This window comes from Protopterus annectens, chromosome 7.part0 (genome assembly GCF_019279795.1).
Source record: "Protopterus annectens isolate FY-2018-M chromosome 7.part0, PAN1.0, whole genome shotgun sequence".
In the NCBI taxonomy this organism is placed as follows: Eukaryota; Metazoa; Chordata; order Ceratodontiformes; family Protopteridae; genus Protopterus; species Protopterus annectens.
The window spans coordinates 1,816,286,083-1,816,310,401 of record NC_056739.1 but is presented as its reverse complement, the minus strand read 5'-3'; the positions used below and the strand labels follow the sequence as shown (position 1 = coordinate 1,816,310,401).

General features: G+C 42.1%; 1 protein-coding gene across 1 annotated transcript in view; it reads right to left on the bottom strand.

The window, feature by feature from the left end:
* The window catches only part of RGMA (repulsive guidance molecule BMP co-receptor a), a 225,250-nt gene that overhangs the window by 4,278 nt on the left and 196,653 nt on the right, over positions 1-24,319 (bottom strand). The window lies entirely within an intron of this gene.

Sequence of the window (24,319 nt, the reverse complement as noted above, 5' to 3'; positions counted from 1 at the left end):
CCAAATTAAATATATGAAGCAAAAGAACTTCCACATTCTTTATACTTTTTTCCGACTGCCTATGCTTACTACATACCAAGCAAATACAGCAGGATAATTTGGTATGCTTACAAGTTTCAGAATGTCAGTACTACGGTTGTAATCTAATATATGAACACAAAGAAAGATCAGGCCTGTACTCTTAATATCGGCTAATCTACAAGGAAGCCTTGGGATTCTTTCATCTCTTAGCCACAGCTTTGCACAATTTTGAATTTTCTGTCACTCTTACACTCCTGGGAATGTCTCCCTGTCTAAGAAATGTTAGGGGGGGGCAACCTCTGTATTAACCCCATCCACAGAGTGAGCACTACTGTAAAACTGAAAAAGGGGCGCGTGCGTGTACACACGCACACACACACACACACACACACACACACACACACACACACACACACACACACACACACACACACACACACACACACACACACACACACACACACAAATATATACTTGCTTAGATTACAGGAGAGTCCATCCAAAGCTGCAGGATCGACAGGTAAATACAGGCATAGAAGGACGTCAAGAATGTAGTATGCATCCACTGACTAAATTTCTAAGAACAGTTAGTGATCTACCACATATAACTTAGAGTCTTGCAGTGGGCAACTAATCCCAAGCAATGACTATTTAAAACCTCCTTGGAGGTAAGACTTGCGGTGGCCAAAAGCCAAGCTTTAAAGCAAAAACAATGCCAAAAGAAGCCCAATTCCTGGAATTATAGATCAAGTAGCACAGCCTGCTGAAGATGTGAAGCAAGAATCAAGTGACCATGGTACAGGTGTCCACAATGGATACATTATTAAAGTAAACAGCGGGAGAAGTCACACCCTGGTGGAATGGTCCTTGAAAGGAGCACTGTGCAACAGTTTGTCACCCAATGGCAAAAGCCAAAGCACTTACTAACCTACATGGTCCATCCTACGTAACCTCTAGTACTACAGAAACAGACATCATTCCACACTTTCCAACTCTGCTATCTCCCTCTTTTAGGCCAAGTATCTCCCTCTTTTAGTACAGTCTCCTCTCCACCTAAAGGTAGCAATATGTAGAAATCTACAAGATGCCCAGACAATCTCAGCCAAGGTGGGTCGAGTTGTTAAAGAAGATGTGCCATTTCTACAGCGCTATCGTTATACTAAAGCACATAATTTTCTCATAGGATAGTGATTCCATCACCCATAATCAGTAGGACAAATTCCAAAGCTCCTCCTAATGTGTGGATCCAAGGTCAAGATATGCTTGATAGCAATGGCCGCAAAACAAAGATCTTGACCAAGAAACTACATCCAGTTTGTAATCTTTTGGAAAGGCATTCAAGGATGATCAGAAAATTGCAGCACAAAGCCTCGAGCTAATGAAATATGGAAGCATACCTTCCTGTTTTCCTCAGTTTGTGTCCGTGGTGACTGGGAGAACAGGCAAGAGTTTAGAGAAGTAACTTGGAAGCATAACTCAAGTGCAAGAAAAACACCTAGTTTGAAGGATTTTCTCAATGCATAGTTCTTTAAAATTGAGGGCAGCATGTTCAGAGTCATCTCATTCTTGCATTTTTATATGTTGGTCTTGTGATTTTTTTATTGCATCACTGATTACATCGTTTTTGTGAGACTTGAGTTTTCCTGTAAATTTGGTTCATTCACTGGTTCTGACTTCTTCTATGGTCTATTGTAGAGGTTGAAAACGTTTATGTAAAGTTTCAATAAAAGTTTTCTGTGGACGACTGCCAATTTGTTTTTCAGTTTAGTTTTTTTTTCTGTGAATAATCTATGCAATTTCACTTAATTTTTCCATTCAAAAATCAACCTTGTCACAAAGGAGGGACATTAGTGTAATGGTTACGGCGCTTACCATACATCCACAAGGTGCAGAGTTTGAGTCTCACATGAGGTAATTGGCTAGTCTTAAAATGGTGCACAAAGACATTTAGCTTAATACTAATTTATGAATCTAAGAGAGAAGAATGCATCCACCGGTTCTGCTTTGCCCTGCTGCACCAAGCAGAAAAGAACAGTGTGCTCCATCAAGCAGTGAATAAGCAAGTCTCTGGAGTGGTCTACTTCCGAAAAACCCTGACTAAACATTTACATAAAGTATGCTTTGATTACTGTGTTTATGCATTTATGAGGGGGCCACAGCCCCTATAACATAATCCATATGATCCAATAAATGGCAGAGTTTTGCAGAATTGTTTCTGAAGCACAGGAATGAGTCTGCATGCAGGTCAGCAGGAATTTCCAGGCTTTATGTTAGCTGCTCCTAAGAACAGGAGCAGAAAAGGGAATCTGTTCCAGCTGAAATCAGACTCCTTTTTTGACTCAATGGACTGAGCAATATGCAGCGGCCGGGTCACTAATAAATGCATAAAAAAAAGGTGTATACAAAATTACTTTAGAATATAAGCAGCACAAAAACACTGTACTGCACAGAAGCAAGGTTTAAAAACTGTAATATGCTCTGTAAGAGGTTAATGAAAGTCAAATGGGTGCCACCAACTAACTGTGCATTCAAGCAACAGTGTGTGACTTGGGAAACTATCACCTATGCGTGCTCAGGACAAAACCTTACTATGTGGGCCACATGCTGCATTTCTTTCACTATTGTGCCTTTATTACCCAGGAGTACTGCACAGAGTTAATAAAAACAAAGTTCTAGAAAATAATACGTGGAGTAAGTAAATAAAAATAGACTTTCTTTACATCTCATTTGGCTGATGTCAGCTACTTACTATCGAGAACACATGGATAAACAATAGTTTTCCTTAGGGAAGGGCGGCCACGGTGGTGCAGTGGTTAGCATTGTCACCTCACAGCAAGAGGTTCTCCAGTTCAATCCTCAGCTGGGGTGCCTTCTGTGTGGAGTCTGCATGTCCTCCCTGTGGTCGCGTGGGTTTCCTCCGGGTGCTCCAGTTTCCTCCCACATCCCAAAGACATGCTGTAGATGGACTGGACACTCCAAATTGGCCCTAGGTGTGAGTGTATGCCTTCTGTGGAAGGCTGGGCACCGGGCTGGCAACTCAACATCGTAAAACTTCACTGCCAATCATGAGCAGACAGGTGATCCGTTGTGGTGACCCCTAACCGGGAAAAGCTGAAAGAAGAAGAAGAATAGTCTTCCTTAGGGAACAAACTCCAAAGCACATATTGTGCAATGCAGCAGCTAGTTGGGGGGGGGGGGGTATCACAATTTGACTCGAGTCCTTTATAATTTACAGTTATTTTGCAGTGGATGGCATTATTTGCAGGACCTAGAAGCTTTACTGTTCCTTGCTTAGATCTTTGTAGAAATGGAGTTGGTGTCAGGAGAGAAGCTGCTATGCTTTAATTCTGCAGAAGGAAAACAATGTGTAGAATAAAATGAAAACAAGGTGCCACATCAGTCTATGTATCAATGAAAGCTGGCATACTATCCAGCGTCAGCTGCATGTTTTATACCCCTGATGACCTGACGTCATGGATGAGGCGACAGCATCCGATGCAGAAATCCCAAGACTCTGGTATTAAGGCCGACTTGAGGGCTACCTGCAGGCAGATAACCCAAGTGTGATGACTGCAACAGTGAAACACGAAGAACACCTTCCCATTTCTATTTCAGCTACATAAACTCATATCTTGGGGAACCCCACACAACCATGCTACGGAGCAAGGACATCAATCTTTAATTTCCAGCAAAGGATAAAGTTGACTTCTATCCAGCTTCTACAGATACTCTCCTATCAACCCATCACTGGATAGTATGTTATAGTCAACAGTCTTCAGTTGTGATTTGGTCCTTACCACTTTGCTAAGTAGCTCTTTGAGGACTCAATATATGATCTACAGTATCATATGGCTTTCTCTCATTACCTAATCATTCTCCAAGATTACAGAATGTAGCAACACTATGCAAGTGTATACTTCTGCAACCGTCTTCTATAATGAATACATCAGCTCATCTCTGCTGATTTTCTGTGGCTTACCACAGTCTATTTGGAGTTCCCCTTTATTTCAGTCTGTACTTTGTTAACCAGGGACACCCATAATGTTTCATTAGGCACACATCTCTGAACATCTGCACCACAAAAACATGTCACTGCAACAGATATACTATTTCTTGACCAAATAATAACTATCTTTTCTTTCTACTGGTCACCAGTGCCCTTCCTCCCCAGGTATGTGTGACTTGCTGTTCGTGACTTTCCTTATAAACTCATGGTTAGCTTGTACAACTCTAACAGAAGTCGACAGAAGAAGCATTTGTTCCATAACATTAACTCGCTATCTGAAGTTTATACAGATAAAATTAATGTGAAATCTGCAAGCTGACATATGCTATGCATGCCACTGGAATGATCAGCATAGGATATGCTGAGCTGGAGTTAAGACAGGTTTGCAAAACGTTATGAAAAAAATAGGACATTTCTATGTTTACATTAATATTGCAAAAGAAGTGTATGATACAATCATGCTGGGGGTGGCATATTCAAGCAGTAGGTGTTAAAAAAAAGGAAATTAAAACATGGTATAATGCCAAGACATTATGGCTGTGGTGGTGCAGTGGCTAGCGTTGTCGCATCACAACAAGAGGTTCTCCGGTTTGATTCTCAGCTTCAGTGCCTTCTGTGTGAAGTCTGCATGTCCTCCCTGTGGTCAAGTGAGTTTTAAAAGACATGCAGGTAGGTGTGTGCGTCTTCTGTTAAGGTTGGGCACTGGACTGGCAACTAAACACCGTAAAACTGCCAATCTGCAGACCGGTGATCCACTGTGGCGACCCCTAACAGTGAAAAGCTGAAAGACATTGCTTTGTTTTGTAACGTGAAGAAATTCAGAAATATTAAGTGTTCTTTTAGTAAAGCAGTTACAACTACTACCTATATTTTCATAACTGCATTAATTCCACAAAAGCTGTATGGCTTACAGGTGAGCAAATGGTGCAGTCTTATACAAGATATTAAGGCACACTTTTTTTTTTTTGAAGATTGACAGTGTTTTAAAAAATACTGTGAAATTATTGTATGTACAACAGGCAATATCACAAACAGTATGCTATCCTCACATCACACATCAGTGGAGGCTCTTGAACAGGTTAACAGTTCCCTCACTGACAATGTGATCTTGGATCTATTGTGCACACTTACAGAGATACAACCTGCTGTTCAACAGAACACTAATATTTTTGGCAAACAAAATACAATTTTTCTTTTACAAATCTACAATATAAAATTAGTATCTAAAGATCAAGCTTTGATACTAATACCAGTATATGGCCCATTGTCTACTAAAGGGATACTGTATCACCATTTATCATATATTATTAATAAAGTGTGTTTTCAGTGTTTTCTCTGGCACAGTCACAAAGTGATACCTCAATTGCATTCACTGCACTTACTGCTGCTGAACTCCTCTCTTTGTTGCATGGTATACACCAAGGCTCCCTAGGATCTATCATGGGACTACATTCACTAATAAATTAAACCAAATTTGAGAGTTGATATACTGGATATAGGTCAGTGATTTTTTTTGTTGTAAACTTTGAAAATACAAAGCATATGAAACCAGTGTTTTTGCTGTACCCCTCACACCCCTGGCTATAAATAAACTAACCTCAGGACTACAAAACAGTGGAGAAGAGAGATTTCCTTCCTCCATTATCACTTAATTTCAGGAAAAATGCCATCACTACCAGTAATTCACAATGTAAACAAAAAAGAACTTTCCATTCCCTTTCACTTGCACTGCAATCCACATGCACAATGCAACACTGAATGACATTCCTTTCACTTATACAGGGATCTAATAATAAGCAGGAACATCGAGACAGATCTGTATAAGTGAAGGGAATGACCTACAGTTACACTTTAGTTACACTGTAATCTACCGATGGGATACATCACCGATTCACATTTTTGAATAAAATCACACTGATAGATTGCATTCTGACAAAGAGCTCAACTCTCTGCAGCAATAACAAGCTTTGAGCAGTGCTAAGGTCTGAAGATGAAGAGTCCCAGTGGATGCTAGTCTGAAATTCTAACATATGTGGATCCCCCATTTTTTTTGGGGGGGGGGGCTTTTTCCAAAGACAGTTTTAAGCTAGACAGCATCCACAGCTGACAAAAACTGTAAAAATTATTTTTACGCCATTTACTGCTACTAGCAGTCACTTGATGTGCAAAATTCCTGTGCGATGGCATGCTGCATGGTAACTGCTAGAAGCCATGAGTCACTGCACAATAAAATGAGAAAAATATTTTAACATGAACCACTACTGCTTTTTGTCTTGCGTAGTCAGTTTAAATATTTTCTCTCATTAAAGCTGCTTAATCAAGGCAGTGAATACCAAAAACTGCACTTAGACTATACTGTAGTAAACTTATGTGCTGTCGGCCCTTGATGCACCATACACGTGACTCAGACAAGGCAAACCACACATGCAGGTGCTCACCTTAACACAGAACAGTCAGTGCCACAGGCCAACAAGGGAGGGGAAAAAACATTTTAATGGCCGTGACAACTTCAAGTACAACATTTTCAAGAGATGAGCTAACTGAAATGATTTGGCAAAAAGCTCTTTGATGAAAATAAAGTGTTTTAAGTGTTTACTTCTACAAAAAGTTATAAATGTAAATGTTCTCCCTTTGTACGGCAACATTTCGTACCTTGCCTGTAGACAGATCCCTACTCTGTGCACTAAACATGACTGTGCACAAACTGACTGATGTCCTTCAAGAATGCAACTGCAGTCATAACATGTGGGTTGTCCTGCCTCAGGCACCCCTCGATCGGCCGGATTCCAAAGTCTGGGTCCGATGTTGGCTGATGTCGCATTTCTCTCCGACGTCAGAGCGGCTGGAGTACATAAGCATCAGCCGACGCCATTTTCTTCAGTCTTTCTTGCCGCACGGTGCCCGAAGCAGAAGCAGTTCGCAAGTGCCGGTCAGTCAGCTCCTGTATTCTACGATACCGAAGTCATCAAAAAAGCTAAGTACCCCGTTTGGGACCTTTTCTTGCCTCAGCCGATGTCAGAAATTACTGAAAAAACAATTGTCTTTCTTGTGGTAAACAAATACCTCATAAGGATTTCCACTCTTACTGTCTCCCTTGACTGGGCCCAGACCACGACGTCTCGGCCTGTGCTCGCTTCAACAAGCGCACTCTCAGGCACCGGGCGGAGTTCGCTGAAGATTTTTTCGGCGACAATTTTGCTTACACCATGCTGTCGGATTGTCCGACATCGCAAACGCCCAAAAAGCGAAAAGACCGGACCGACATCCTCTGCCCGCGTCTACCTCCGACTCCACGCCAAAACCTAGCGCGAGTGCTCCGGTTCCCTCTGAGACGGTCTCTCTACCACTCCGAACCGAAGACACCGCATTACCGACGACTCCGATTCCAGACATTACTCCGACGCCAGTTATAGATTTTCCTCCGGATACCGAAACCGAGGAAATGCCTGAGACCATTGCTGTAGACAAGGTCATTCCTGCACGCGGAGCTGCCAGGCCCCCTATGGCCATGTCTATTAAGGCCTACACTAGGGCTAAGGCAGCCAGCAAAACAAAGCATATTACTCCTAAATCCTTACCTCAGCCGACTCCAGAGACACAAATTATGTCCATGGCTGCTGATTTGATTTCCATGATTAGGGGTTCACAGGCCCATCCTGAGAGAGGATCCCAGCCTCCTCCTGATAACAGGCCCCGGGTTGAACCCGCTGACCCTTCTCCTTCAGATGAAGATTCTGAGGGCTCTGTACACTCTGATAGCCAGGAAGAGCTCTTCCAGACCTATGAGGACTCAGATGCAGAAGATTCCATCCCCTCGGCCTCCCCTCCTGAGATATTTCTTTTGGGGAAGTTCTGCACACCATGAGGGAACATTTCAAGTGGCAAGGTCAGGAATATTCTGATTCTAGGAAACGCCTTAGGACTTTCCTTAAGAAGCCTCAGCACAGGCCCTTAGCTATTCCTCCTCTACTTGATGTTCTGGATGATTTGTACTCTGACTCTAGTGCTACCCCTGATTCTCTTCCTCCTGCTCCAGCCAAGCCAGACAGGTATTACAGGATCCCTGAAACTCATTCCCATTTATTCAGGGCCCACACTGCTGATTTGGGAACTATTTCACAGGGGCCTAAAGGAGTTTCAGCCTCCACCTCAAAAAATCCTTTGCCCTCCAACAGGGAAGCTAGGTCATTAGAGAGATGAGGCAAAAAGGTTTACACATCCACTACCTTATCTATGAGAGCTTTAAATTGCTTTTTCCATGTGTTACAATATCAGGATTATCTGTTAGAAGACTTACAAAAAACATTAGCCACTCCTGATCCTTTAGACAGGAAGGCTTTGCAGGAAGCTGTACATAACACTCAGCAAGTAAGCAATCACTTCCTGCAGTGTGGATATGATGCACTGGAAGCTTCATGTAGGGCAGCTATGACAGGGGCAGTCATTTGTAGACATGCTTAAAAGATCAACCTCTACCAGATCATGTAAAAGCAAAACTTCTGGATGCACCTTTGGAAAAGAACAAGCTTTTTGGTACAAATGCTAAGGATGTGTTAAAGACCATAGAAGAAAAAGCAAAATCAGTTCAGACTGTGAAGGATTTCCTCCAGGTTCAACCCCCCCCAGATTCAGTAGGAATTGGCCTTCAAAAAACTGGTCCACCAGGGAACAACTAGAAGCTCCCTTGGGCGGAAAATTATCTCTGTTTGCAGAAAATTGGCAAAGACTGACAAAGGACAAATGGATTTTGGACATTATAAACCGAGGGTACAGGTTTCATTTTCATACCCTACCAAGAAAACAAGGCATGCCAAACCTGCCACAAAATCAGAGGGCAGAGGCTATCAAGCAAATCACTCTGCTGACTCGGCTGAAAGCAATACAAAGAGTTCCACAACAAGAACAAGGCCAGGGGTTTTACTCAAGACTGTTCCTTGTTCCAAGAAAAGAATCTCAATGGAGACCAATACTGGACTTGTCCGCATTAAACACCTTTCTCATAGTACCAAAGTTCAAAATGCTGACTCTACAGCAACTCCTTCCCATGCTGGGCAAGGGGTTGTGGCTGATTACTCTGGACCTCAAGGAGGCATAACTGCATGTCCCTATCAGACACAGCTGCAGAAGATACCTCAGATTTCTTGCAGGGCCAGAGCATTATCAATTCTCAGCATTGCCATTTGGCTTATCTACTGCGCCCAGAGTATTTACAAAATGCCTGGCTTCAGTAATTGCTCATTGCAGGCTCCAGGGAATACAAATTTACCCGTACCTGGACGGCTGCCTCATACAAGCGGACGACAAATTGATGTTGACAAAAACCTGGATTATGTCATACGATTACTTCAAGCTCTGGGATACACAGTCAACTTCCAAAAGTCAAGACTGCAGCCATCCCAGCAAATAATCTTCTTAGGAGCCAAACTAGACACAGCCTCTCAGATGGCTTACCTGACAGAAGACAAGCAAGAGAAGTTAACTCATTACTTCAAAGGTTTAGCAAAACTCACCCAGATGACTGCAAGGAGATTCCTACAGGCCCTGGGTTACATGGCATCCTGCATTCTCCTGGTTCCATTAGCAAGACTACACATGAGGAAGCTTCAATGGTACCTAAAAAGCATTTGGTCTCAACACAGCAACAACTTGGAGACAATCATCCCACTCATTCCATGCCTACAAAAGGAATTCCTATGGTGGGCCTCGGTGAGCCAGGCAAACACAGGGATGTCATTCAAAAAACCACAGATAACACAGACCATGACTACAGACGCTTCAGACCTTGGATGGGGGCGCACATGGAAGGCAGGTGTATACAAGGACAATGGTCTCCAAAGGAAACACATCTGCATATAAACCAAAAGGAAATGCTGGCAGTAATGCATGCCATCGAGGCCTTTCAACACCAACTCCAGCAAGGCCATTTAATGATACGGACAGACAACACCACTGTGATGTGGTACATAAACAAGCAAGGGGGCACCCACTCTTACCCCCTTTGCAGACTGACAATGCAGCTTTGGGAGAAATCACTGAGCCTAAACATCCAGTTACAATCCCAGTTTGTTCCAGGAAAAGACAATGCGTTGGTGGACAGCCTAAGCAGGAATTTCACAGATCCACACGAGTGGAGGTTACATCCGAAGGCCTTCAGACAACTCACTTCGACATGGGGCAAGCCAGAAGTGGACCTATTTGCCTCTCACCTAAACCATCTTCTACCAAAATTCTGCACAAGGACATACCATGCAAAAGCTTGGAAAACAGATGCCCTCTCATTCAACTGGAACTCCATAGCAATCTATGCATTCCCACCTCTGCCACTGATGACCTCAGTACTACTAAAGATCAAAGCAGAGAAACCCAAGGGAATCATAATAGCTCCGGACTGGCCAAGACAACACTGGTACCCACTACTACGGAGCATATGTCACACCAGGAGGTGGGCCCTTCCCCAGAGGCCTCTACTTTTGACTCAACACAATTTTGAAACACTGCATCCCAATCTTCAGACACTGCAGCTAACAGCCTGGGAGATCCCATAAATAACTTCAGCTTATCTCTCTCCAAGGAAGTTCAGCAGATACTAACAGAGGCTCGAAGACCATCCACCAGAAAGGTTTACTTAGCAAAGTGGAAAAGATTCAGCATTTGGAATACCAGCAAGGGACATGATGCATCATTGTTGAACATCCCACTCATCTTGGAATATTTGGCAGATATGTTAAAGAACGGCCTCTCATATTCTTCCATAAAGATACATGCATCTGCTATTTCAGCTAGATACAACACTGATCCTCCTGTTTTTTTCTCACCCCTTACTAAGGCAATTCCTCAGGGGAATCAGGAACATTAAGCCTCCAAGAAAGGCCCCAGTGCCAGCCTGGGACCTCAATTTTGTCTTAGAAAAACTGACTCTACCTCCATTTGAGCCAGCAGCTTCAGTTGACTTGCAATTTCTCTCATGGAAGACAGCTTTCCTGTTGGCAATTACCTCAGCAAGAAGGGTTTCGGAGCTACAGGCCCTAATGGCAATACCACCCTTTATTATTTTTCACAGAGACAGGGTCTCATTAAGGACCAACTCTACTTTTATGCCAAAGGTGGTATCTAGGGTTTCTTTAAATCAAGCCATTCATCTGCCTGCTTTCTTCCTCAAACCTGAGAACAAGGGGGAAAGACTGTTGCATACCTTGGACATTCACAGGCAACTTCGATACTACCTGGACAGAACCAAGGCCAGTAGGAAGTCTGAACAACTTTTTGTAGCTTACGCCCCTGCAGTCCAAGGAAAAGCAATTTCAAAACAGACTATTTCTAAATGGATTGGACATTGCATCAGATTCTGTTACTCCTTTCATGGAAAGACTGTTCCAGCCAATGTTAGACCACATTCCGCCAGAGCTACAGCCACCTCTACAGCATTCTTAAGAGGGGTGCCTACCAAGGACATTCTAGAAGCTGCTACATGGAGCTCCGTGCATACATTCTCCAAACACTACAATCTCCCTCTATACTCCAGATCCAGAGCAGGCTTTGCTTCGGCAGTCCTGCAGGGTTTGATTGCCACACCATCTTTTTCCTAGAGCATTCCTCCTCCCCCAGCTAAGCTATGGTATTCTACCCACATGTTATGACTGCAGTTGCATTCTTGAAGGACATAGTACAGTTTTGTACCTACCATAAATGTAGATGTCCGATAGACATGCAACTGCAGTCGGATTTTCCCTCCCTCCATACCCCTCTATGCCTAGGGTCCACTCCTATCCCTCTTACTTCTTAGCTGGGGATATCTGTTATGGTGTATTTGTTTTATTGCTCATGTATTTGTTTGGAATCCTGTTTTTGTCTTCCAATTTGATTACAGCCTTCCTTGGAGGGCACCTGGCATCTGGGGCAAGAAACACTGAAGAAAATGGCGTCGGCTGATGCTTATGTACTCCAGCCGCTCTGACGTCGGAGAGAAATGCGACATCAGCCGACGTCGGACCCAGACTTTGGAATCCGGCCGACCGAGGGCTGCCTGAGGCAGGACAACCCACATGTTATGACTGCAGTTGCATGTCTATCGGACATCTACATTTATGGTAGGTACAAAACTGTACTTTCTTCACACAGTGTAAGTGGTTCACCCTCTGTCTTTCCCAAACTCCTGTATTTCATTTAACTCCAGGGCTACATAACATGCCTTAACTACCAATTTAAAGGGACATCAATTCTATTAAGATTTAGATTATCCTTAATCTTGCATGTTTAAACTATGATTGCACACACACGATCTCTTCTAATTTGCTTTTTCACCAAGACTTTAAAAGTGAACTGCACCAAAGGTTTTTTATTCTTCTGTTATTTTGCAATGTCTTGTTACGCTTACCCTATCTAAACGTTTCCATTACTTTAAATACTTCACATTTCTTGTTTACCTGCCATTATGTTGTCTTTCTCCTGTTTAACGTCCTCCCCCCTAGGGGGGAGGAATAGTTTTATTTCAAAACTATTATTATTATTAATAAAGGCCAATTTGGTTGCACACCTCTCTCTTCTACAGGTGCCTTCATTTACTAATACAACTATATAACAAAAAGATATTATTCACCAACAAAATCCTATTTCTAGTGCATTAGAGTCTTTATTTGCTCATACCACTATGAATCTTTTTTGTGCAACCTATAACACTTCAGTCCTTGAAACAAGATATTAAACCAGTCCCACAGTCTTACAACTAACACCTGCTAGCCCACCTTCAGCACAGTATCACTCAATTCTTAACTCTCCTAAGCCAACTCCTTTATTCCTCCCTTTATCATCTCTTTCTATTCCAATAATTTTGACTTTAAAGGCAGACTGGTTGTTAACCTGACCAATGAATTCAGTCTGTCCTTGTTGTCAATACCTGGTCACTTTTGTTAGAGATCTGTAGAAAGGTTTAAGATGTAGTGAATCCTACTGCCTGTTTAGAGTGACTGTAGTCTAATAACCACTTGTCAGCTCCAAAGCTGCACTTTGTTGACACAGCCACTTGCCTAACCTGTTCTTTTTTTCTTTTCCCAGAATCTCCTTCTCCATTAAAATGGTTCCTTGCATCTCTCCTAACAAGTCACATCTGTTACCCGTACGTTTTTTTCAGAGGCAGCTAAACAAATGAGGACATACAGGCAGAAATGTAACCAAATACAAAATCGCTACCCTGTAATATATTTTTTTTTATTTAAACTGTCTACCTTTACTAATTTATGAACTACTGTTTGTACCTGATCAAAAATATCTGTCTTTCTGTAGATTTTTATTCATTTATTTAGGATTAGTCTGTTTTAATTTGTTGATCAGAAACACTTTTAGCAGAGGTCTTGGGAGAAAGCTCCACTACACAAGTTGCATGTAATGACCACAGTACAGAAATGAATGTATTCACAGACAAGAGAGCATGTGAATGGTGCAGAAAGGCAAAGAAGCCATAAGGAATATTTACTACTTCAGGTCACAAGCAGCTTAACAGAGTAACATCAGTCTAAAATATTGCACACTCTACATACTTAAACACTATCTACAACAAGTCTTACTATAACACCTGCTACAACAGAGGCATATACAGTATTTAAAAAAAATGATTATGAAATGGATAGATTAAAATATGCATCATTCATAATGGATAGATTAAAATATGCATCATTCATAAAGGACTGAAGATAAGCATGGAAAGTTAATTGCGATGGAAGTACTAGAAATCAAGAAGACCACAGTAGTGAACGGGTGGTTGTAATGCCGGTCACTGGAGGAGTGGTTTCAGCCCAGAAATTAGTAGTTTATTGGGCATTTTGGGCTAATTTCTCTCTCTTTCATTTCCCTGCTATAAAAATCACATTTGCGCAGTTTTGCACGCCGGGCAACGCCAGTTAGCTATGGTATAACTACTCCTGGCACCACAAAGTCTACTCTTCAATTTTTCCCTTGGAACTAGACAAACTTTCAACTTAAGCACTCAAACCATTCACTTCTCATAAAGGCACTTACACAAAACTCATAGCAAGCACTAATAAACCTAAGCACTAGACCCCCCCCCCCAATACTGTAGAGAAGAACAAGGCTCTCTATTCGACCTTACCAGCCAATCAGTAAAACAGTTCACTGTACCTATCTAGGCATGCCCAAAGGTCAGTTTCAGGTGTACTCTCCGGTCCAACTGGCGAATCTGGGCATTTTGAGGCAATGTTACAATTGCCTCATGTACACAGACAACCCTCTCCTCCTTCCAAACACTAATACATGCGAGAGATGCAATTATACAGCCAAACTGGAGGCTAAGCTCTCTCAACCCGACTGGACCAGGCAGTCAAGAGGAGACGGGAATTACTTGCATCACACCACCAGTCTCACATAGATTTATGAAACCAGCACCGGCAAAAAACACACATAATACACAAAAACATACTCGGAGGCTCTAAATAAAAATCTGCAGAAGCAACAGAAACCTCCAAAGCAGACATCCAAGCAACCTCCACCCCCCCAACACAAACCATGAAACACATATGTCACAAAACCAGTGTACCACACAATCACAGCCCTTAAGGCAAAATAACATACCCAACACACTAGTAATAGGTGACTCTATAGTCAGGCACACTGACGTCCCACTCACTAGGCTGAACAAGGAGAAGGTTACTGTTAGCTGCCTGTTGAGTGCCAGGATCCGCCACATAATGCAAGCACTCAGGTCACTCCAGAACAAGTACAAATATGACTCTGTCATTGTCCAAGCAGGTGTGAATGACCTGAGCCGTACCTCCCTGGACTACATGAAAAGAGACAGAGGAGCTCTCTGATCACGTAGCCCAGGCCAGTATGACCCTGGAGTCGTATCCTGCCCTCACCAAGAATGATACCACAGTATAGAGAAAAAAATGATCAATTTCAACAAATGGCTAAGCTTCTGGTGTCATTCAAAGGGGATCCAGTGTCTGTCAGCCTGGGATGACATGCTCGACAAGCCACGCTGATTCGCTTGAGACGGCTTGCACCTGTCACCCTTAGGCTTTCGAATGCTGGCCAAGGCTCTTGCCACCCCCATAGTGCCTTTTTTAGGCAAGTCTCAAAAAAGACAAACCCACCGCCGTAAATAGCACAAGTAACAAAAAACTGAGAGTAATGCTACTCAATGCAGAAGTCTAAACCTCAAAATGCACGCACTCGAGGCACTCCTCAGTATGGAGAAAATTGATAAATGTGCAGTAACAGAAACCTGGTTTAAGGCTCCAGAGAGCACCCCAGCACTACCAGGCTACAACTCATACCATACATTTTGGCCACAAAAACCAGGACCGAAATACAAAAGGTGGGGGAGTATTCATATTCATCAAGGATACCCACACCTCCAGGTTAGTGGCACAGCACGATGCTTCAGAGATCATCTATGTGCAACTAACAATGGGCAAAACTGCTTTTCAAATTATAGCTTGCTACACATCACCCACCATGTCCCAGGACCCCCCACTCTGCATTCCTGGAAACAAAGGTCCTACCAAGCACCCTGATACTGGGTGATTTCAATTACCTAAACATTAACTGGGAGAAAGTACAAACTCCCTTGCCCAACATTTCCTAGAATTTATACACTCAAATGGCCTGGATCAACTGGTCAGCACTCCCACCAGAGGTGACAACATACTGGACCTGGTCATTACCAACATGGGCGACCAGTGTTCCACACCGGAGGTCAACCCCTTGCTGGTTATATCTGACCATAAACTAATCACTCTGGATATCCACATTCTGCTACCACCCCCAGTCAAAGAAACCACGGTGAAAAACTTTTCAAAAGCAAACTTCACGTTACTTAAGACCGAGGTGGGAAGTTTCAAAGCCCCCATACTAAAGGATAACGCTGCCCATGCTGCAAAATCCTTTACTAATGCACTCTATGAACACATACAAGAATGCATGGATCGTGCTATCCCAAACAAAACCAAGACTCACTCCTCCAAGAAAAGGAAACCAGTCTGGTGGACCCCTGCCATAAACAAGCTATACAATAGAAGGAGGAAACTAGTACAGAAAAGAGTAAAATCCCAAGAAGGGAAGACATCCCTGATCAGTATCAGCAAGAAACTACATTCCCTCATAAAATCATCCAAGGCTAGCTTCGAAAGAAAAATTGCCATGGACTCAAAGGCATTCTTTAGCTATGTCAAGAATCTAAGTGGCAATTCTCAGATCTGCCCAGAGTTGGTGTAGAATGGCACAAAATACACTGAACCGACCGATATAGCCAACATCCTGGCAGACAGGTTCAGTGCAAACTTCACCCCCCCCCTCACCCTTAAAAGGGCCCATAACTATACCAGAAGAATGTAGTGCTCCCAAAATCACAGACATCCAGGTTAAAACAGCCCTCTTCAAAGCCAAAAACGCAGCATCAATGGGACCGGACAGTGTCCCAGGCTGTGTCCTACATGAGCTCAAAGATGAACTAACCCCTCACCTAAACACACTGTTTAAACTCAGCCTCTCCACAGGCTACTTGCCCACAGAGTGGCGCACAGCAACGGTTATTCCACTCCACAACGGTGGAGTCACAACGGACCCCGGAAACTATCGCCCTACAAGCCTGACTAGCTTGGTCTGCAAAGCTACGGAGCTCATCATCATGGAGCTCATTAACAGAGATATTGGAAACCTCCAAACACTGGACCCTACCCAGTTCGGCTTTGTTAAGGACAGATCATGCCTCCTAAACCTGGTGGACTTCTTTCAGACAGTTCCCAAGGCTATAGATGAGGGAAAGGTGGTCCACACAGCCTACCTAGACCTTGCAAAGGCCTTCGACACCATTCCCCACTCAGATATTATAGAGAAGCTCACCAGCGTGAACATAAACCCCTATGTCATGAGATGGGTTGTCAACTCACAGACAGAACCCACATGGTAAGAGTTGCGGGAGCTAGGTCTGACTCTAAACCGGTTACAAGTGGCGTTCCCCAGGGCTCAGTCCTAGGACCCCTCCTGTTCGGCATATACTTCTCAGAAGTACAGGCAAGCACAGGAGGACTATGGCTGACCAAGTTTGCAGACGACTGAAAACTGGGGGCCATCATCGACTCTCCGGCTGACACAGACATCCTCCAAAAGGGTCTCACTTGAGACAGATACCTGGCGTCAAAACCATGGCCTCAAGCTAAATGCCAAAAAGTGCATAGTCACCCCCTTTGGAAAAAACAAAGTACCCACAAACTACCACATAGGTGGCAGCCCCCTAAATACGGAAGACGTAATAAGGGATCTGGGGACCCAAGTAGATAGTAACCTCTCCTTTGATAAGCACATTGCCAAAGTGGTTAGAAAATCCTTCTATGTGGCCCACCTAATCACAAAAGGGTTTGCATCCAGATCAAGAGAGGTCATTGGGCCCCTCTATGCATCACTCGTCAGACCCATCAGAGTACAATGCCCCATTTGGGGATGTACCTTACAAGACACCTGCAACAACTGGAAAGACCACAGAAGTACCTCACCAAGAGGATCACCTGCCTCAAGCAGATGCCCTATGCAGCTCGACTGAAGAAACTCCAGCTGTACTCGATTGAATATCACCTACTCAGAGGTGATCTCTGCCTGACATACAAGGCCATGTCCAACCCAAAATTGATGGACATGCTCCACCTAAAGAAAACCATATCCCCTTGAGCCACACACTCCAGGGATCTAAACCTCACCACAACAATAAATAGGATGTGCTAGAGGGACAGATTCCTGTCCCAGAGACTTTCCATGCTCTGGAACAAGATTCCAGTCTACATTAGACAGAGCTCCTCGCTAGCCCTCTTCAACAGAAACCTTGACGAGTGGATGGGAAACAGAAAGTTTACCCCAGGGATCACTTCAATGGCTCTACTGGACAGAGGTACAGGGAACTAATCTAAGGGGGTGGTGAAAGCAAACACATTCCGGCTAGGCTTATAAATGCCTTCGGGCAGATAGCCTAGTACCTACCTATGAACCTATTTATGCAGCTGCATTCCCATCTACTAATGGAATGCTACTTTAATAAAAGGTTTGACCTTCAAAATGGATCTGATACCACTAAGAAAAATGAGTCACCAGTGTTATTTGAACATGGGACTTGGGTTAGACTGGACAACTCTGACCTTAAGGAAAAAAGTGGGAGTACCACATGGATAAAGACACCATGGCAGAGCTTCTATTAGAGTTGCAGAGGAGACAGTGGGCTATTTTGAATGTAATAAGATAAGGTGATAGGCGTTTCTTTTAGGATACAGCAGTGATTTGATCTACAGTGAAAGATGACAGCAAACCTAATTATACCAAATGTGAGCTTTCCAATTCAGAAATATATGTGAATGAAGGATCATAAAGAACACATGAAGCATAAAGCATTCAGCAATAATTATGCTTAGGATACAGCTTGATCCACAAGGAATGGTTCTGCACATCTACCAATCAGTCATGCTTGACTGTGATGCATAACAGTTTATTATACCATGACCCCCCATTAATATTCCAAAACATGCATGCTGATTGGCCAGCGTGCACGTTGTAAATCGACTTATACTAATGGAAAAAGGTCCGGTCGCCCGGACTTTTTCCATTAGTACAAGTCTCTTTTAAAACACATTGTCTCGCTATGTTAAAAGAGTTTAACATAGCGACACAGGTTTAAAAAAAGCAACGGAGATCTCCGTTGCCTTTTTAAAGCTGTCTCTCTATGTTAAACTCCTTTAACATAGCGACACAGTGTGTAAAAAGCAACGGAGATCTTGCTTTCTCCGTTGCTTTTTTTAAACCTGTCTCGCTATGTTAAATGGGTTTAACATAGTGACACAGCTTTAAAATAAGCAACGGAGATCTCTGTTGCTTATTTTAAAGCTGTCTCGCTATGTTAAACCCATTTAACATAGCGAGACAAGTTTAAAAAGCAACAGAAAGGCAGATCTCCGTTGCTTTTTACTGTTCGCTATGTTAAATGGGTTTAACATAGTGACACAGCTTTAAAATAAGCAACGGACATCTCCGTTGCTTATTTTAAAGCTGTCTCGCTATGTTAAACCAATTTAACATAGCGAAACAGTAAAAAGCAACGGAGATCTTGCTTTCTCCATTGCTTTTGGCCACAGCTCTGATGTACTGCGTAGGCATGCGCAGTACATCAGAACTGCCGCGGATACCAGACAGCTGCGGAAGGGCAGCAAAGCGGCATTATACAATGCCATTATTTAAGAAAAGTAATTCTTTCTTTTCTTAAATAATTTCATAGTATAATAGCAATAACCTACTTCTGGGTGTGGGTAATGTGGGATTTACCCACGGTTGTCTATGTTTGGTCCCTCGGGCTTCACCCTCGGGACCAAACCACGCCAACCGTGGGTAAATCCCACATTACCCACACCCAGGCGTGGGTTATTGCTATAGTGAACTCTATCTTTTGATAATATCAGATGATACTGTACCCAAAAGCCATAGCAGTCTCTTCTAGCACCCAGTTCCATTCACTAGTCTTGACATCCCTCAAGGTGAGGAGAGAAACAAGGTTGTTGCTCTTGTCCAGCTGTGGTTGTTGCTCTTGTCCAGCTGTTTAGTGTTCATAACTGCACAAGAAAGTCAGGAAAAAGGTATTTTCGACTTTTAAAAAATGTAACAAATAGCTTGCTATGACTAGTACCACACAAGATACCCTAAAGCAACTGCTTCAGTCCTGACAGCACATTTGTTTTCTGTATCAGCATTTATTTTCTGTATCAGCATTTAATGCTGGTATTGCACTATTCCCGATCGCACCCCTCCCCCCGCCAGCACCTTGCGGTTGCCCTCTTCTGCCTCATCCTAGCTGCATTTCTGCCTAAAATAAATAGAATGTCTAAACACCACAAAGCCACAGGTTATATTCTCCAATCTAGGTTTGGTTCTAAAACTAATCAAGAGTTGAGTACAGACATCTGGGTGGTTCTGGCACAACACTGTATAGTACAATCATCTGCAGAGTGGATTCGTTTTGCTTCACCCTACTTTTTGTATTAGAGACTACACATTCTCTTCCTCAAGCAAACTACAAGTACACAGTTAGAATACAAACTCTTTCCCAACTCTGTCCTGACATTTCTTTGAATCACTCATATAGTCATCCTAGTACCACAGGATGTATCAAATCCTCACATAGTACTAAGAATCATCCCTTCACACACTCATTTAAGACAGCTTCTTCACTATTTTCTACCCGGGTCTTAAAAATTCACCCTGTATATTAAATATAAAACAGTGTTTTTCAATCGCTGATCTACGGACTGGGTCCAGCCTTGCACTGCCAGTCCATGAAAGACTAGGGCCCACTGGCTGGGGATAGGGCCCCAGTTGGCTGGGAAGAGGGCTGCTGGCCAAGAGACCTTTTTTGTTTTAAAATTATTTATTTAATTAAATTTTTTTTTAAGGGCATCCAGTCACACAGACCTGACAGGTGTGTGCCACCTGTTTTCATTTTCTGCATTTACGCGACCTGCTGTTTACATATTCTTCCAAGCACTCAGAATTTGAAGATGTTTGAAATGTGGACCATGAATGGACAAGTGTGTGTGTGTGTGTGTGTGTGTGTGTGTGTGTGTGTGTGTGTGTGTGTGTGTGTGTGTTTAAGTGGATAGGTGTATGTATATGTAAGAAGTAGGTAGGTGCATATGCATGTACGAAGTAGGTAGGTAGGCAGGGTTAGGTGTGCGTGTGTGTAAAAAGAGGGTGGGAGGTGTCTCAACTGTCCACATATTCACAGAATGCCCAGATTTTTGCCTGATGTTTTTATTTTATTTATTTATTTAGTTATTTATTTTAAATCTGTTTACCGGGAAAGTCCGATTTGGAACAAAGCCAATTTTCAGTGGAGGCCCGGGGAGAAACGCTCCAGACGCATGTCATTTTACTCTGTTCTTCATAAAATTAGTAGTTTTTGGGTTTACTGTGGCAAATCCGTGAGGACAGAATTCACTAAATAATGACAGGCATCCATATACTTCAGAAAATTCACTATAGCACAACACCTTTTACTCTAGCAACTTTATGTTTGTGAGGGCAAATTTAAAAATTGTCCCTATTTTGGGGGGTTTATCCCACCATTATTTCTGGCCTTGCTCAGATTTTTTGTGCTAAGAGGTTAACAGATATTGTGAATGCGTGAGAGACAGAGAGAGAGAGAGACAGAGAGAGAGAGGGAGAGAGACGGAGGGAGGGAGGTGTATACCTCTTAAATGTCCCAGATTTTCAGGGACATTCCTGACTTTGACTGAAATTTTAGCTCTATCCCTCTTAATCCTGCATAAAAGAGATGACTTTTGGAGAAGAGGTGATGAATTACACTTGATAAATAATGACAATAATTAGAGCTACAGACTTCTTTTCCTTTAGAAAAATGCATATATGTTCTGTTAGTATTATTAACTTGAGACACTGACAAAATAATATATGAAAAGTGTCCCCAGTTCTGTTGGGATTTGTCCCTTTTTGGTAGGGGTGTGTGCGTGTAAGAGGTAGGTAGGTGGCATACCTTTCAACTGTTCATATTTTTGCAGAATGTCCAGATTTTTGCCCCATATTTTGCTCTGTTCCTCACAAAAAGGACTGAAGTTTCAGACTTCATGTCCTTTGGCATACGATGAGCTCAAACAGTGATTGTTTTAATTAGTTATAATGTTTTTTATTTCTGTCTTAGCGGCCTCTGAAATAATTCTCCTATTTTCACCAGTCCCAAAGTGTAAAAAGATTGAAAACCACTGATATAAAACATTCTTTTTTTTTTTTCCTCTTTGATTTGAAAGTTACTTCTCATAATGTCCTAAGATAAAGGATCCACTCGTGGCCCCACTTTCCTCATCACAATCTTTTTATAATTCTGTCCCCCTTACCTCACCAACTTTTCATTCAGTATCATAACCACTCCATCTACTATCTAATCCACTCACGCAAATTCAAACTGGTCACTTAATGCAAAAAAACAAATAAAAAGCTTGGATATCCAGTCATAATCCTGATGTCCTGTTAGACACTTGGCTGAAGGAGGGAGAAACCTCTTCCTATTTATACACTTAAGTGAAAGGATATTTGTTCTCATTTGCGACTGCAGTATCCTGTGCTGATATCATTATTACTGGAACAAAAAGAGCCTCGATAAACAGGTATTGACTTTTCCCTCAAGAGCCTTATCCTTTCAACTAAGGAACCCACAATATGATGATCAAGATCAAATTACAAACATACACACCCAAATACAGAGAAATCCCTCTGCTTCTGTTCTATCAGAATAATCAAAGTGAAAGGATATTAGCTCTCACTCATCGTGGGGGGGGTGCTTTTTTCCTCTCCTCACATCTCACTTAAACTTCTCATCCTTCAAACGTCCCTTACTAGTAAACCTTTTCCCCTATCCACCAGTCTTCTTTTCTACAAATCTTCTCATACCTTCTCAACAAACACATGCCTTTTAGGACTTAAATGCTATCCAGTCTTCTCTTTTCCTCTCTCACATCTGGCATATGGTACAAGGATTTTTCTTGTTGTAGCTTCGTAATTACAGCATGTTCTCTTCCAATTTATGGGATTTCTTCTACCCTGCCTACAGCACATACAAACTGTAGCATTCAACAGACTTGTGCCTCATGTGCATACCTTGTATAAGATTATTACAAACATTGTTTTCCTGTATATATATGTTTCACTAGGTAGTGAAGTTGATTTGAATATGGAGGTTTTCTCCTCGGGCTTCAGCTGAAAAGAGGTTATTGTCTAGTTAGTCTTTCCCAGCAAACAAAACGTCAAATAAATAAATCTGAAATGTACACTGCATCTTGTGTATCCACCATTCTGCTCCTCATTACAACGATTTACTTGTTTCTTAAAAAATCTTGCTCTCTACATTTAGGAAAGAATGTCCATTTCATTTGTTTTAAACTGACTTGACCCCCCCCCCAAGGTAAACATTACAATCTTGCTTCAATAATTCAACCTCATTCAATTAAGTTTTCTTCCTAACAGCATCAGTTACTGTTAGAGAAATGCATAATAGCAATATGCATGCTTAGTACATTAAAGGCCTAAAAGGATTAATACATTTATTCTTTTCATGCTGCATGAATCTGTACAGCTACTAGAAACTTAGTAAAAGACACTTTACTCTGTTTATACAATGAAAATATGTGCAGCTACCAGAAACTTAATAAGAGACATTTTATTTCTGCTTATGCCATGAGAAAATGTGCAGCTGCTAGAAGCCTTGATAAAGAAAACAATAAATGTTTGAAAGCTTAAACCATAGTCAGCACTACTTGTACCAAAGCTAGAAATGTACCTTGAATCTAGACAAAATGTAACGTATGTATTAGAACTGCACGACTGAAGAATTGAAGAGTCAAGGTGGGCTAAAATAAGCCCACGGCCAGGTTGTTTTTCTCAAATGTTTTTGCAAGACAGCAATAATCTGACTATGTCAGCAATAAGCCTGGTAACATTTTCTGTGCAACATACAGAAAGCTGTGTCCAACTACGTCAGCAGTAGATTAGTAACATTTTCTGTGTGACGTGGAGAGAACTGTATAAGAATAACATACTGATCACCAGAAAGTTAGACAAATCTTGTACCTACATGCTTTGTCTCCTTGCTGCAAGTAATAATGGGTGCCTTGCTTGAACCTAACGTGCATTGATCTTTGAAGTTTTTCCTTTTACAGATTGGTCCTTTGGACCGGAACCCTCTCTTCACCTTGGATCAGACGGCCAGGTGGCTGAAACCGTACGGGGAAGAAACCAAATTGGTTCTACTTATATGGAAAGTCCTCCGACTGAACTGTCGTCAAAAGAGGCCAGCCACTTTCTGATCTGTGACTGAAAGACGGGTCTCCGCAAATCGGTGATCAATCACGTGGGCTCAGGTAAGGTGAATCTACTTTTTTCTGTTTTCTGTTTTAGATCAAGGACTAGATGTGTATTGTTTTTTGTCAGATTGTATTTTTCTTACAGTCAGGGATTAAAAAAAAAAAAAAAAAAAAAAAAAAAAAAAAAAAAAAAAAAAGAGTACTGTCTTGTCATAGATCAGGAGAAACAGAATAAGTAGGCAGTCATTCTGAAGAGACTTTAACAAAATCCGTGGTACACGTTAAAATTAAGAGAAATTACGTAACAATCAAAGGTAAAATAAAATGGGTAATATTTGCACAAAAACACCCCAGAACCCGCCGCTAACGGAAGATGCAAAATATATGCAGTCGCAGCTCGCCGATAATATTAGATATTTTTCAAAATGGGTTAATAAAT